Source organism: Hemitrygon akajei, unplaced genomic scaffold, assembly GCF_048418815.1.
Source record: "Hemitrygon akajei unplaced genomic scaffold, sHemAka1.3 Scf000046, whole genome shotgun sequence".
NCBI classification, from domain to species: domain Eukaryota; kingdom Metazoa; phylum Chordata; class Chondrichthyes; order Myliobatiformes; family Dasyatidae; genus Hemitrygon; species Hemitrygon akajei.
This window is the reverse complement of record NW_027331932.1, coordinates 7746245-7758809: the sequence shown is the minus strand read 5'-3', so window position 1 is coordinate 7758809 and position 12565 is coordinate 7746245. Positions and strand designations below refer to the sequence as shown.

The 12565-nt window shown below is 47.6% G+C and overlaps 1 long non-coding RNA gene across 1 annotated transcript; it reads left to right on the top strand.

Moving 5' to 3' along the window:
- Positions 1-230: 230 nt before the first annotated feature.
- LOC140720766 (uncharacterized) lies at positions 231-12344 on the top strand. The gene is made up of 3 exons (XR_012097254.1): positions 231-480; positions 1868-2035; positions 11751-12344. It is a non-coding gene; the product is annotated as an uncharacterized lncRNA (long non-coding RNA).
- The last annotated feature ends 221 nt before the right edge of the window (positions 12345-12565 follow it).

Sequence of the window (12565 nt, the reverse complement as noted above, 5' to 3'; positions counted from 1 at the left end):
CTGTCACACTTGATGTGTCCATTTCTTTCACGTCTTATCCTCTTGCTCCTCTCTTATTCAGTGTAGAATACTTTGTGGTTTACTTTAATGCTGTTCGCCAAGGCCCATTCTGGCTCTCCTAATTTCCTTCTGAAACTCATTCCTATTAGCATTATGATCTTGTAGATCTCTAACATCGCCTAGCCCTCTGAACATTTCGTAAGCTATTCTTTTCTTCTTGACAGAAATTCGTTACTCTCCGATCACTCCCGACCGGGACTAGAAGACCCTTGGGGAGCAATATCAGGAGATCAACAGCAAACGGGTGCCAATATCGTCTAAATGTCCATGAGTTGCATTCGAACGTTGAATCAAGGATAACCGCGAATTCCCTTCTAGTCCTCTGCCAGACTTCCTGTCTCACGACTGCTCACATCCTCAATAAGTATCTCTCGATCTCCGCAAACAAATTCCTCGGCTAACTGTTGACCAGCAGGAAAGGTGAGGTAAAATCCCCCATCCCCCACTCCTAATCTTAAAGGCAGAGAGAGAGAGAGAGAGAGCGAGAGAGAGAGAGAGAGAGAGATGAGAGAGAGAGAGAGAGAGAGAGACGGAGTGAGAGAAGGAGAGAGATACAGAAAGACAGACAGATAGAGAGCGAAAGTCTCTGTGTCTGACCCCGGGACTGTGTGATGGGACGGTGTAGAGGGAGATTCACTCTATGTTTAACCCCGGGATTGTGTGATGGGACGGTGTGGAGGGAGATTAACTCTGTGTCTGACCCCGGGAGAGTGTGATGGGACGGTGTGGAGGGAGATTCACTCTGTGTCTGACCCCGGGAGTGTGTGATGGGACGGAGTGGAGGGAGATTCACTCTGTGTCTGACCCTGGGAGAGTGTAATGGGCCGGTGTGGAGTGACAATCACACTGTGTCTGAACATGGGACTGAGTGATGGGACGGTGTGGTGGGAGGCAGATTCACTCTGTGTCTGACCACAGGGGGTTAGTGATGGGTCGGTGTGGAGGGAGGAGATTCACGCTGTGTCTGACCACAGGGGTTAGTGATGGGACGGTGTGGAGGGAGATTCACTCTGTGTATGACCCCGGGAGAGTGGGATGGGACGGTGTGGAGGGAGATTCACTCTGTGTCTGACCCCGGGATTGTGTTATGGGACGGTGTGCAGGGGATTTCACTGTCTGTCGGACACCAGGAGTGTGTGATGGGACGGTTGTGTGGAGGGAGATTCACTCTGTGTCTGACCCCGGGAGAGTGGGATGGGACGGTGTGGAGGGAGATTCACTCTGTGTCTGACCCCGGGAGTGTGTGATGGGACGGTGTGGTGGGAGATTCACTCTGTGTCTGACCCTGGGAGAGTGATATGGGACGGTGTGGAGTGACAATCACACTGTGTCTGAACATGGGACTGAGTGATGGGACGGTGTGGAGGCAGATTCACTCTGTGTCAGACCACAGGGGTTAGTGATGGGTCGGTGTGGAGGGAGCTTCACGCTGTGTCTGACCACAGGGGTTAGTGATGGGACGGTGTGGAGGGAGATTCACTCTGTGTATGACCCTGGGAGAGTGAGATGGGACCGTGTGGAAGGAGCTTCACTCTCTGTCTATACCCCTCTCTCTTGCTACCCTTATTGCATCTCTCTCTCTCTCCGCTCTCTCTCTGTATCTCTCTCTCTCTAACTCTCTCCTCCGCTCTCTCTCTCCTCTCTCTCTCTCTCCTCTCTCTCTCCCTCTCTCTCTCTCCCTCTCTCTCTCTCTCTCTCTCTCTCTCTCTCTCTCTCTCTCTCTCTCCTCTCTCTCTCTCTCTCTCTCGCTCTCGATTTCGCTGATGGAGTTCAACAAAGATAAGTGTGATGTGGTTCATTTTTGTAGGTCATATATGATGGTAAATGTTAATGGAAATCCTGCCGAGGATCAGAGGCATCCAGGGCCCAGTCCAGACGACATTCTAAGCTGCTATGCAATTTGACTCTCTAGTCAAGAAAGCACACGGTGCATTGGCCTCCATCAAACCGTGGGATTGAGTTTAGGAGCGGAGAGGTAATAACACCGCTATATACAACCCTGGCCAGATCCAACTCAGAGTACTGTGCTCAGTTCCTGTCTCCAAGTCTCCCAGTCTATCTGCTATTCACTGTAACCACACCCTCTACCTCTATCTCCCTTTATCTCTCGATCTAGCGCTCTCCACCGTCCCTATCCCACTCAAACCCTCTCTTTCTAAACCCCAAACATGCGTTCTCTCTCTCCCTTTACACACCCTCTCTCTACACACCTATTATTTCTGTCTCCGTCTATCTAACCCGCCCTCATTGACTACCAGCACACATTCTCTCTACAGCAACTCTATCCCTACTCTTTCCCATTTACTTATCTCACAATAAATCTTATTGAATTTTTTGAAGAGGTTACTAGGAAAGTAGACGAGGGTAATGCAGTGAATGTTGTCTATATGGACTTCAGTAAGTCACTCGACAAGGTTCCGCATGGAAGGTTCGTTAGGACGGCTCAATCGTCAGGTATTTATATTGAAATAGTAAAATGGATTCAACAGTGGCTGGATGGGAGATGCCAAAGAGCAGTGGCGGATAACTGTTTGTCAGTTTGGAGGGCCGGTGGACTAGTGGTGTGCCTCAGGGATCTGTACTGAGTCCAATGTTTTTCTTCAAATACATTAATGATCTGGATGATGGGGCTGTAAATTGTATTAGTAAGTATGCAGATGATCCTAAAAATTGGTGCGAGTTGTGGATAATGAAGTAGTTTTTCAAAGCTTTCAGAGAGATTTAGGCCAGTTAGAAGAGTGGGCTGAACGATTGCAGATGGAATTTAATGCTGATAAATGTGAGGTGCTACATGGTGGCAGGAATAATCAAAATAGGACATCCCATGTTCAATGGTAGGGCATAGAGGAACGCAGTAGAACAGAGTGACCTAGGAATAATAGTGTATAGTTCCCTGAAGGTGAAATCTCATGTGAATAGGGTGGCGAAGAAAGCTTTTTGTATGCTTGGCCTTTATAAATCAGAGCATTGACTATAGGAGTTGAGATGTTATGTTAAAATTTTACAAGGCTTTGCGGAGGCCAAGTTTGGGGTATTATGTACAGTTCTGGACACCGAATTGTAGGAAAGTTGTCAACAAAATAGTGTACTGAGGAGATTTTCAAGAATGTTACCTGGGATTCAGCACGTAAGTTACAAAGAAAGACTGAACAAGTCATGCGTTTATTCTTTTGAGCGTAGAACTTTGAGGGATTATGGGGGATAGATAGAGCTAACGTGGATAATTTTTTTTTCCAATGTGAGTAGGGGAGTTTCAAACAAGAGGAAATGAATTGAGAGCTAGCGGGCAGAAGTTTAAGGGTAACATGATGGAGAACTTTCTTACTCAGAGAGTGGTAGCTGTGTTGACCAAGATTCCAGTAGAGGTGGTAGAGGCAGGTTCGATTTTATCATTAAAAAAAAAGAAATGGATAGGTATATGGGCAGGAAAGGAATGGAGGGTTATGAGCTGAGTGCAGGTAGGTGGGACTAGGTGAGAATAAGCTTTCGGTACGGAACAGAAAGGCCGAGATGGTCTATTTCCGTGCTGTCATTGTTACATGGTTATATGGTTACTCTCTCTTTCTATACCCCTATTTTCCTCATTCTCTGCCGTCTCGTTTTCACTGTTTCTACCCTCTGCCTTACACTGGTAACCGCGCTCTTTCACCCCCATTCACCTCGCTCTACCCACATACGCTCTCTATCCTGCTCTCCTTCTCTGGCTCTTTCTATCGCTCTCTCTCTCTACTCCCATTATCTCTCTTTACTTCCACTATTTTCCATTCGTTCTCTGCCAGCACTCTGCCTCCTCCCTGTCCTTCTCTCTATATCTCTCGCTCTGCACCCAATCACTCCCTTTACCATTTTTCTCTCCCCGGCACCCTCTCTCTACTCAGCCCTCTCGCTCTCTCTCTCTCCATCTCTACCCCGCTCTCCCGCTTTCTACGCCCTCTCTCCACCTCCGCTCTTTGCTCTGCCCTTCTCCCTGTTCTACCCCGAATCTCTCTATACCCACACACTTTCTCTCGTCTCTTCTCTAACGTTACTCGCACCCTCTACCCCAACCCTGTCCCTCCCTGCTGCCCGCTCTCTCCAACCCAGTCTCGCATTATCTCTCACCACTATCTCTATCGATCACTACAACTAATTCTCACTCGCTTCCCCCGCTCACTCTCGCTACCGGCACTCTCACTCTCTCTTGCCCCCGCTCTGGACCACTCTCCTCCCCTACCCTCTCTACCCCTCTCTCGCTCTAACTGCACTCCCACTCACTGTCTCTTCCGCTACCCTCTCTCTACCACACTCTGGTCCCTACACCGACGTTCTCTCGCCTTCTGTCTTTATCCCCCACTATCTCTGGTCACTCCACCAAACTCTCTCATCCTCTCTATCCGCACCGGTTCCCTTCCTCTCTCTTGTTGCCCATGTGCCTCTCTCTCTACCCTCATTCTTTTTAACGACACCTTTTCCCTCTCATTCTACTCCCACTCTATCCCCCTCTATCACCACCCTTCCTCTCTCCCTTCTACTCCTACACACACCTCTCCCGGTCTAAGTACGCTCCTCCTTCCTCTCTACACCTACCCTCTCTCTAACCACCTCTCTCTCCCTCTCTACTCGCTCAGGGCCTCCACTGTTGCTCGTTGTCTCTCGCTCTACCCTTAGTATCTCTCTAACTACACTCTCAGTCTCTGCCGTCTCTCTCACTTTCTCGCTACGTCTCTATGTCTCTGGGCCCCCACTCTCTCTCTAGTCCCCACACTCGAGCTGTCTTTCCCCGTACTCTCTCTCTCCCTCTTGTCAACCGCACTTTCTCTCTCTAACCTATATATCTCTCTTCTCCCTCCCACCTTCGCTCTTGACCCTCTCCCTCCCTCCCCCGACTCTTTCTCTCTCTCTACCGTCTCTCCTTGTCTACCCACGCACGACCTGTGCTTCTGTTCCTACTCTCTCTTTTTACCTAGCGTCTCTCATTTACCCCCACTCTCTCTCTCCCTCACTAACCCCTCTGCCTCACTACCCCCGCTCACCCTCTCTCTCTCTTTCGCACTCTTTCTCGTTCTTTACTCTATTCCCTCTCTCTGCCTCCCTTGCGCTCTGATCGATTTCTCGCTCTACCGTCACATTCTCTCTTTCACTACGGATTCTCCCCGGCCTCTCTCTCTCTCTCGCTCCTCTCTTCTCTCTCTCTCTCTCTCTGCTCATTGTATCTCCACTCTACCCCTCTCCCTCTACACCTCTCTCTCTCTAACCCACACTGGTCTATCTACCCCCACTGTAGCGATCCGACGCTCCTCTACCCCACGCTCTCTCTAACCCCACTTTACCCCTACGCCGACTTTCTCTACCCCATCTCTCTATATATTTCATTCTCTTCATCGCCACTCTCTCACCCGACGTCTATCTCTCTCGCACCGCACACTCTCTCTTAATCGCGTGTGCCTTTCCCTCTCTCGCGACCCTCAATTGTTCTCTTTTACCGCACCCTCTCTCTCCCTCATTTGAACCCACTTCTCTCGCATTACCAGCACTCTATCTCTGTCGCCCTCACGCGGCACCCCATACAATCCTTCCCGCACGCTCTAGCTCCACTCGTCCTCAACCCCACAGTCGCTGTCCATCTCTCTATAGCCCCCCGCACTCTGTCTCTTTCGCTCTGCAGTTGTGCTTTGCCGTTCTTTCTGACAACACTCTCTCTCTCACTGTATCGTCCCTCTCTCACTCTATTTTGCTGTACCACCGCTATCTCTTTCCCACGCACTATTGTCTTTCGCTGTCGTACCTCCTGTCTCCCTCTCTACCCTCTCTCCCTTTCTCTATCCCCACTTTCTATCTTCCCTACTGTCTCTCTCTCTCTACCCACACTCTGCTTTACTCGGCTCCACTCTCTCTTTCTCTGCAACGTCTCTCTATCTCCCTACCCCTCTCGAAATATTGCACTCCCTCACACTCTAGCCCCACTCTCTCTTTCAATCTCCTCCTCTCTCACTCACAACCACACACTCTCTCTCCCTCTTCACCACCACTTCGTTGCTCTAAACCCCACTGTGTCTCCAACTCTGCCCACACTTGTCTACCCTGGTTTCTTCCTCTCTCTCCCCTCACTACCACCACACTGTCTCCATCCTCACTCTCGTCCGTCTTTCGCTTCTCCCTCTCTCTACCCCGACTCCACCACTTTCTCCCTCCATCCTCACTCTCTCCGTCTTTCTCTTCTCCCTCTCTCTACCCCGACTCTCTCTTTCACTCTACCCTCACTTCTCTCTCTCTAAACCCTCTCACGTCCCTATCTCTCAACCCCACTGTCTCTCCCGTTACCCACCCTTCCTCTCTTAACCACTATCGTTGCCAATTCCCTCTTTCTGCCCTCGATATCTCTCTCTATACACATGCTCTCTCGCTGTTACTCTCCCTACACCCACACACAATCTTCCTGTATCCCACTCGCTCCATCCACACTCTCTTTCTCTGCACCGCCCTCCCCTCTTTCTCTCTCTATACTACCTCATTCTCTCTCTCTCTCTACCCCGACTCTCTGCCTTTCCCTCAGCCGTATCTCTCTGATTCACTTCCTCTAATCCCCCACTTTCTCTGTACTCCCATACCCTTTCTACACAACTTTGCCTCTCTCTACTCCTCTCAACAACCACTATCACTATCTCAACCTCTCTCCCTTTCTAGCCGCAATCGCTCTCTTTCTCCAGTTGTTCGTTCCTTCCCTCACCAGCCTCGACTGCTCTGTCGAAACACTCTCATTCTTCCTCCATTCCTACTCTCTCTCTCTCTCTCTCTCTCTCCCCCCCCCCCCGCCCCCGGCAGATTTCCGACGGATGAAAGTTCAGTGTGAGCGGGAGCGAGTGGGAAGTTGGTGAAGCGAGTGGGGGATAAAAAGAGAGGGCTTAGTGAAGAGGACAGTGAGATAGAAAGGCATAGGGAGCGAAGGGATAAAGAGAGGAAGGGAGCTGGAAGAGTGACATTCGAGCGGTATAGAGGCATTAATGGTGGACAAATAGAGAGAACGTTAGGGTTGCAGAGAGGACAAAGGGGTATTCACAGGGTGATGCAGGATGTTTCAGAGAGATCCTGAACTCCGTCTTTTGTGCTGACATTCCAGCTTTTGCTTTGCGGTCTTGACAAATTCCCCGCTCAGTGTAGCTGCAGGTTTTCAAGGCCTCTCTGAAAAGCTGACAACCCCCAGCTCATCTTGCCATGGGTGACGAGAGTCCTCAGATACTGATCAGCGTGCGTTTGTTTCCTTTAAACATCAACGGAACAAAGTCCGTTTTCTTTGATAAGTACTGCACTGTCTAAAAATATAAGCTCCTGTTTTCGACTTCTTCAGGTGTAAATTTGGTGTAGATTGAGAGAGAGAGAAACTGTGAGGTTTTGTGCATTTCACTCCGAGAGAGGGGGCTCGGTTACTTCGGTGGGTGTTGGATGTTTGTCCCTGGGGTCGTGGTTTCCCGCGCACAGATATTCTGAATCCCCGGTGATGAGCAGAGCAGTGGGAGGGTCAGATGATCAAAGCAGAATCTATCCGCGGGTGGGGGTGGAGAGGACATTAGAGGCACTGCATAAGTGTCACATATCTAGCTGTGGTTAACTCTTTCTTCACTCCTGTCATCCCTCACTAATCCCCTTCTTCTACGCCTTTCTCCCCTCTTCTCTTCTTATCACACTCCATCGTCCACATCTCTGTCAATCGTCCCTTCACTGCATCCCTCCTCCCTCTTTGCAGCGCTCTCTCTTCCCTTTCATTGGCGCATCGTCCCCTACCTGTCCTTTTCCCTCTCTCTACCCTCTCACCCTTTCTCTCCCCCGTCAGCTTGCACTCTGCTCTTCTCCCTCTCCCCAATTGCTCTCAAATTACCCGCTCTTTCGACATTCCCTACCCATTCACTCCCACCTACAGCCACCTCATATCACTCCCATCCCCCCTCTACCCCCTTCACCCCACTTCTCTCTCTCTCCGACCTCCCCTAACGTTCCCTCATTCTCCTTCCTGAACTTTCACGCCACTCTCACTGCTCCTGCCCCCACCACTCTCATCTGTTGCGACAATCGCTGTAACAACTTTACTCGCTCTCCTTCCACGCACTTCCTTCCCCTGCTCTCGGCCTCTCTCATTATCGGCCCTTCATCTGGTGTTTGTTGCTGGTGAATATTTGCCTGACTGTAGCTGTTACATCTCTCTCTCTCTCTCTCTCTCTCTCTCTCTCTCTCTCTCTCTCCTCCTCTCTCTCTCTCTCTCACTCTCTCTCTCCTCTCTCACTCTCTCTCTCTCTCTTCTCCTCTCTCTCTCTCTCTCTCTCTCTCTCTCTCTCTCTCTCTCTCATCTCTCTCTCTCTCTCTCTCTCCTCTCTCCTCTCTCTCTCTCTCTCCCCAACGATTACAATACAACAACCATAACTACATGAGCACTCATGAACTGAACTGAACTTTATACTTTTCTATGACAATATTTTTACCCCTAGACATCGATAGAGCTTGTTTATTATTGCTTATTGTTATTATTATTCCTACACTTTTAGGTTTATTACTGCTAACTTGTTTTATATGTAATATTTGCATTATTGACATGGTTTTTGCTTACTTTTGTTAATGAACACCTTTAGTTTGGTACCACCAGACTCCAACGAATTCTTCTTTCTCTGCTGGTTAGACAACCAGTTAAGGTGTACGTAACAAATTGGGGCCTCGTCTCGAGATTTGATTACCAAATTAGGGGCCAGTGAATCGGGATAAAAGTCCCTTATCAGATCTGGTTGTGAGATTATCCAGACGGGAAACCACAGAGATGGACATTGTCAAATTTTTAAAAGACCCGACTCGGGGGCATTAGAGTTGCCAGGAAGGCTGAATTGGTGATTGTTGCGAAACGATTAGATCACCCAGAGGTGAAATCATCGATGAGAAAGGTGGACATCCAGAGAAAATATTTATGCATTATATTCCAAGGGTGTGTTCACACCATATGTATTGGACATGTTCCCTGAGAGGAAACCAGCCGAGGGGGAGATTCAGTTAGAGATAGAAAAGTTAAGTCTGGCTGAAGAAAAGAAGAGGCAACATGAACTTCAGATGAGGCAGCTGGAAGCGGAGGAGGAAGAAAGGAAAGCTGAAAGAGGGAAAGAGAAAGCTGAAAGGCAGATGGAGGATATGGAGAAAGAGAGGCAGCATGCGCTTGAAATAGAGAGGTTAAAGGTACAGCAGGGAAGAGACCGGGCGGCAGACCCAAATGAGGGGTTCAAGATTTGTCGGGAGATCCAGTTGGTACCTCCATTCGAGGAGATGGGTGTCGGTAGGTTCTTCCTCCATTTTGCGAAAGTGGCTGTGAATCAGAACTGGCCTGAGAGAAAATGGGCTGTTCTGGTACAGAGCGTACTTAGGGGGAAGGCTCAGCAAATGTATTCGGCATTGTCGATAGATGAGTCTCGGAATTATGAGGAAGTCAAAAGGGCTGTACTGAAGAGTTACGAGTTGCTGCCAGAGGCGTACCAGCAGAAGTTCCGGAACTTGAGAAGGCCGTGGAACCACACGTATTTAGAGTTTGCCCGTGAGATGCAAATATATTGTGAGCGTTGTTGCGCCTCAAAAGGGGTTGATGAAGATTATGATAATCTGTTACAGTTAATACTGACAGAGCAGTTCAAAAGTTGTATACCTGAGAGTATGAAGACGGACTTGGATGAGAAGGAGACGCAGACTCTGTCTGCAACTGCCAAGTTAGCAGACGAGTATGCTTTAACCCACAAATCAAAGTTTTCTCCTCAAACAAGAGCTACCAGAAAGGCAGTAGGGACGGTACAGAAAGCCGACCGGCTAAGGCAGAGAATAAGCCGGGAACTAGTGGAAAAGGTAAGGAGGAGGAAAAGCAGTCTGGAAGGAAGGTTCCTAGCTTTACGTGTTATAATTGTGGGAAAGCTGATCATATAGTATCTAAGTGCTTTGCTCCGAAGAAGGAGACAGAAAAGGGGAAAACGACAATCCCAACAGGTTGCATTGAGTCGGTCTGTAGATCGATGAGGAAGGCAAAGGTAGATAGAGCACAAGAGTGGCGTGAGAAGTTTATCTCGAAAGGGACCGTGTCTGTGAAGGAAGAAGCCAGTTTAACTGAGTCCAGCGTTGATTTGACGGAGACGTTTGTACCGACCCTGTACCAAGAGGGGTTAGAGGGTGGTAAAACGGAGGATAGTGGGGTGAAAGAGAGTAAAGGAGAGGAGGTAGATCTACTCTTAGTCAGGAGGGAATATATAGAGGGCACAGAGTAAAGATGAGAAACAGATATGGCGGTTAGAAGGTCCAGGGTTGGACACGGATGATCTGTCTGGCTTGACAGATCTGTTGGCAGTTGAAAATTTTAAATGTGTTCCCGATAATGATGTAAGAGCTGTCCTAGATGAAAAGGATGCCGCTACCTTGAGGGAGTCTGCTAGGTTATCAGACGAGGTTGATAACCCGCAAGGTTGAGTTTACTCCAAAGGGGAGTTGCCCAGAGTGTAACTGGAAGGATCAGGGAACTTAGATTTTGAAAAGGGGACTGGTATTGAAAGCCTGGAAGAGGTAGATGTCCCGTTTGATTGTGTTCAGGTTGTTGAAGTACCTGTTGAGTCACAGGGTACTGAAACTAGGATTGAAACTCAGGAAAAAGTCTGAGGTGTCTGATTTAGTTGAAATGGAATGCAGTTCTTTTGGGTCAGATGGACGGTTCAGTGAAGAAAGGGTTAACCTTGGTACGAGTTGAAAGTGAGAATTCTCAGTTGTTTGTGTTAGAAGGTGTGTTAAAAGTTAAAGATGAGATGAAGCTGGTGATGTGAATATTATTGAAGGAGAAGGGGAAAGGTGTTGTTCCTAAGTTGAATAAAGAGGAGATAAAGTCTGAATTGGTTTTAGAAGGATTGACAAAAGGGAAGGGACCGTTAACTGAACAATGGCTTGTTAACAAGTTGCCAGTGAAGCAATTACAGTTTGTTTGGAAATTCAAAGATAAACAACTTGCTGATGTTATTCAAGTATGTGATTTGGAGAGGCAGAACTTGAAATGTTGTTTCGACCAAGAGGAATCATCTGCCGCTGTTAAACTAAAAACAATTAACGAATTGTGTGGAACTTCAACAAATGGGCTTAGTTTGGAAAACAATGGTGATAAGGTAGCTCCTGTGAAAGGAGTCTGTGATGGCCTATTCCACACTGGTGAGCAAGCTAACAACGTGAGAGTTAAGTGGAAAAGGGACAAAGGTTGACCAAATGCCACTTTGAATAACAGGATCTGGTTTTGAGGGAATTTGACAAAGCATGTGAAAGATAAATACACCATGGAAGATTGACTGTTTGAATGTTAACTTTAAAAGTAAAATAGAGATTAGTATTTGCACCAACTTCTGTAATGTACCACAGTATAATCACACATGTATTGGTTCACACTTTGTAATATACACCTAAGCTAAGAACACAACACTTTAGTATTTTTTTGGCTAACATGAAAAATAAAAATAAGAGGATACTATATTGGAGTCTGTTATTACAGGAATTTGATATTAAAATACAACATGTAAAGGGGAGTGATAATGTTACTGCTGATTGTTTATCTCGATGTTAATTTGAATGTGTATCTGTAATATTCTTAAGTTAGGACAATTTTTGTATTTTGTTAAACTCTGTAATTCAGTGTTTTAATAGTTAATTTTCGCCCTGGTGAAAATTCCCAGAAGGATGGGGGTGTTATGAGTGATGAACATACCTGATGGACAATGGGTTGAAGAGTTAACCATCCCCCTGCCCCCGAGAAACATGAACTACTAATGTTGCTATGCTGACCATGAGAGAGAGAAAGATAAAGCCCCAGGCAAGAACATTTGCTACAGATAAGAGGGGGAGAGAGACTGTTGATGTTACTGTATTATGACTTCTGCAATTGTTATTCATCTTCTACTATTTTGCTCATAAACATTCCTCAGTGGACTGAAGGAGTGGCCTTATTTGATGGACACAGTCATTCACGAGTGATGGATAGCTGAGACCAGTGAGTACGGAGAAAAGACAGGTCTGGAGAGACACCCTCCAGACACGCCAGTGGACACTGATTGGGTATTGGAAACCAAATGAAAGGTGGGGGCTTCGGAGACCGAACAGGAGGTCGGTCAGAAAAGCTCACAGTGTAAAAGCAGGTTTTCAAAACTTCTCTGAAACACTGACAACCCCCGGCTCATGTTGCCATGGGTGACGAGAGTCCTCAGATACCGATCAGCGTGCATTGGTTTCCTGTAAACTTCAAAGGAACAATGTCCGTTTTCTTTGATAAGTACTGCCCTGTCTAAAAAAAGATAAGCTGTTGATTTCGACTTCTTCAGGTGTAAATTTTGTGTAGATTTGAGAGAGAGACGTGAGCGAGAGAGAGAGAGAGAGAGAGAGAGAGAGAGAGAGAGAGAGAGAGAGAGAGAGAGAGAGAGAGAGAGAGAGAGAGAGAGACTGTGAGGAGTTGTTCATTTCACTCGGAGAGTGGGGGCTCGCTTACTTCGGTGGG